The sequence below is a fragment of the Aquarana catesbeiana genome, linkage group LG03 (genome assembly GCF_042186555.1).
Source record: "Aquarana catesbeiana isolate 2022-GZ linkage group LG03, ASM4218655v1, whole genome shotgun sequence".
Taxonomy (NCBI): Eukaryota; Metazoa; Chordata; class Amphibia; order Anura; family Ranidae; genus Aquarana; species Aquarana catesbeiana.
In genome coordinates this window covers 703,321,902-703,326,149 of record NC_133326.1, presented here as the reverse complement: position 1 = coordinate 703,326,149, position 4,248 = coordinate 703,321,902, and positions in this window count along the sequence as shown.

The following is a 4,248-nucleotide window of genomic DNA, read 5'->3' as shown; positions in this document are numbered from 1 at the left end:
GAACTGTAGATCCTCAGTGCTGGCAGCACTCATGTAGCTCCAGACCATTGACACTCCCACTACCATGCTTGACTGTAGGTAAGACACACTTGTCTTTGTATTCCTCACCTGGTTGCCTCCGCACACGCTTGACACCATCTGAACCAAATAAGTTTATCTTGGTCTCATCAGACCACAGGACATGGTTCCAGTAATCCATGTCCTTAGTCTGCTTGTCTTCAGCAAACTGTTTGCAGGCTTTCTTGTGCATCATCTTTAGAAGAGGCTTCCTTCTGGGACAACAGCCATGCAGACCAATTTGATGCAGTGTGTGACGTATGGTCTGAGCACTGACAGGCTGAACCCCCACCCCTTCAACCTCTGCAGCAATGCTGGCAGCACTCATAAACCACCAGCCAGGGTTGTCAGGAAGGTCTGTACAGAGATGTTGCACAGCTTTTATTTTTTGGGCCCTAAGCCAAAAATATCAATGAAGAGCAATGGCGAGGCTGTCTATTTCCCAAAGACCTCTGGATATGACGCTGAGCATGTGCACTCAACTGATTCATTCAACAACTGCTGCTGGTGTATACACTACTATATGTGGCCGGAGGTGCGGGGGCGCTGCTGTATGCAGTACTGTATGTGGCCAGAGGTGTGGGGCGCTGGTGTATGCAGCACTGTATGTGGCCAGATGTGTGGGGGCCCTGGTGATGCTCGGAGATACTCGAGAACTGTTGAAACTGTTTGGTGCTCCGACGCACGTTACGCCCACCCCACCCACCTGGGAGTGTCTCTGAGTGTCTCTCAGCATCTCTGAGTTCTTCACAAAGCGCTGGGAGCCACCAGTGCCCCCGGACCTCTGGCCACATATGGTAATACATACACCAGCGGCTTGAATCCTGCTCGTCTTGCGAGACATCGCTCGCAAAACAAGTCAGGATTTAAAAGAAAAATAACTCGTCTTGCGAAGCGCTTATATACTGCGATACTCGCAATCCGAGGTATTACTGTATAGGTTTGTCCATATACTACAAAGTTTTGGTGAATCCAAAGGAGATTGTGCTGAGATTGTACAATCAGATTATACTGTAGGTATAGCATACACTATACAGTGTTCTTGTGCATGAGTACTAACAATGACAAATGTTTTCCCTGTTATCTTTATTTTCATCTTTGCAGATTTGTTTGCCCAGGAGCTTTGTCTTTGAGTCCATTAAACACCCTGACACATTGTCTAAGGCTGGGTACACACTAGGGTTGCACCAATACCTGTTTTGTACCAACAATACTTGTGCTCCCGTACTTGCTGATACCAGTTGCCGATACCTTTGTGGTGCAATTTGAGCCCCCCCAAAATGAATGGGCTCAAATCGCACTGTTAAGAATCACATGTGATTTGAACAGCAATGCGGAGCGATTCCTGTCTCAATCACATGCGGTTTCCAGCACCATTCCTGTGTGAACCCAGGCTGAAGTCACTATGACAAGCTTGGGGGTTCACACAGGAGCGGTGTGGGAACCTAATGTGATTCAGACAGGAATCGCACCACATTCCTGTTCAAATCACATGCAATTTTTTACAGTGTGATTTGAGCCCGTTCATTTTGTATGAGCTCAAATCGCACGGAAAGTATTGGTTTTAGATATTGGAGCATTTGCACAAGTACAAGTACTCTTGCAAATGCTTAGTATCAGCACCGAGACCAGGATCCATGCAACCCTAGTAAACGCTATTATTTTTTTCCAGCTGGCTGAACAGATCCATGCATCCACTCAAAACAAGATGGATGGAGGAATCCCCCCTCTGTGCTATTGTACTCTGACAGTAAGACTCCTCCACTGTCAGAATACAATGATCAGCGCTGCAGCCCACAGATCAAAGGAGGTTTTCAAGTAGGACCAAGATCAGCTTCAGCCAGTTCTAGAGCACCATTTACAATCTTCAGAAATCACCATTGGAAAGCCAGGTTACTCATTATTGCCCTCTGTCATACCCTACACACTCCTCTCCTGTGCATACTGCCCACTGTCATACCCTCCACACTCCTCTCCTGTACATACCGCCCACTGTCATATCCCCCCCACTCTTCTCCTGTACATACCGCCCACTGTCATATCCCCCACACTCCTCTCCTGTGCATACCGCCCACTGTCGTATTCCCCACACTCCTCTCCTGTACATACCGCCCACTGTCATATCCCCCCCCCTCCTCTCCTGTACATACCGCCCACTGTCATACCCTCCACACTCCTCTATTGAACATACTACCCACTGTCATACCCTCCACACTCCTCTCCTGTACATACCGCCCACTGTCATACCCTCCACACTCCTCTATTGAACATACTACCCACTGTCATACCCCCCACACTCCTCTAGTGAACATACTACCTTCTGTCATACCACCCACACTCCTCTCCTGTACATACCGCCCACCGTCATCCCCTCCACACTCCTCTCCTGTTATACCGCCCACTGTCATACCCTCCACACTCCTCTCCTGTACATACTGCCCTCTGTTATACCCTCCACAGTCCTCTCCTGTACATACCGCCCACTGTCATACCCTCCACACTCCTCTATTACACATACTACCCTGTATATATGGATGGTGTATGGGGGGGTGGAAAACTGTATATATGGATGACATACGGGGGGGGTGGAGAACTATATGGATGGATGGATGGTATGGGGGGGGGCAGAACTATATGTATAGATAGTGTATGGTGGGGGGAAAGTGATGAGGACTGTATGAGGGGGGAGGTGAGAGCCCTTTGATATCTTGACATACTAAAATTGCAAAAACTTACTTTAAAAGCTGATCTCCGCACACTTTTCAACAGAACAGCAGGGAACACGGAGGCTCCGCCTTCAACCCCACCTCCGTGTCCCTTCTGCAGCAAGTCAGAGAAGAGCACTCTGCCTCTGTGTCCCGTGTACCGTCTGCATCCAGCTCTGCAGAACACTGATCGGACAGAGGCGTGCCCCTTACAGTGCGGGGGGGGGGTAGATGGGGAGGGAGAATTGGAAACCTTGGCCCGTTATGGAGCAGGAGCAGAAATCACCATGGACCCAAACTCAGGACACGGCCGTGGTGGCACAGCTTAGGCACAGGCACAGTGAGCCACCGGCGGGTCTGAATAATGTGTCCGGGTGAACCCTGGACAGATAGCAACCCTAGCTGTAACCAAGCTGTCATCAAAGCAATTTAATTGGCTGTACACTTTGATCATTGTAATGACCAACCACAAATGTAAATAGTAATACGGGTGAACTCCGCAACCATCACATATATTTTTGGGTGCTGCAAATGCTTCTACTAGCTCCGCCCCCTGCTCTGCAACCGAGCCCTGGGCACTGGAATACCTTGTCCCGCCACTGGATGGAGTACATTAATCTGTTCCTACACCAGCATCTGTGGCTTGTAGATTTATCAGTATTTTAATGAGAATAGTAGACATTCTTTATGAATCAACCTGAATATGTACAGAAACATGAAAACCTTTTATCGATTTCTATGTAGCCAAGTCCCGGGCCTCTCCAGGCCTAATGGTGACCTCTATAGTTAGGGACAGCTGGAATCCTTCTGTGTAGAGTGGGTTAAGAGGCATGGTGGGTGCAATGCAAGATAGATTAATGGGCGCCAGACACTTCTTGACTGCAAAGAGATTAATTTTCTCTTAAACAAAACTGTGGGAGAGAGGGTTAGGACCAGAACACCCTTAAGTAGATGCAATGTTAATTGGCAGACTCCGAGACTTCTATAGGTAGGCAGGGAAAGGCATCCAACTGGACACCACATCTGTAGACACGCTGTCTCCTATGGCAACACTCTTGAAAAGTTTCTAACACAGGTTGTCACTTCCTCCACAATCTCCTTTTTAAATCTTCACTCAACTGAGCTCCCAGTATATCACTTAGACCGGCTGATCCACTGCCACTGGATCTCCTGATCTCTTCCAATCTTCTCACTAAGTATCTACCTCAAGCGTCACCCCCGCTACCCTGCTGGGTTCCTAGCTTGGCACTCACAGATACTCCTCAAGCGTCAACCCACTGGCCTGCTCAGTCCCTGGTTTGGCACACAAAACTGCTCTGCAAGCATCACCTGCACTAGCTGGGTCCCTGGCTTGACACCTGCTGAAGTTTCCCAATTCTTCACCGTCCCCGGTTGGGGAGAATACTGCTCTGGTACTTGCTTCAGCTACTCACTGTGGTCCCTGGTAACAAGGTGGATGGTCCCTTAGTGGCGACAGCTTCCACTC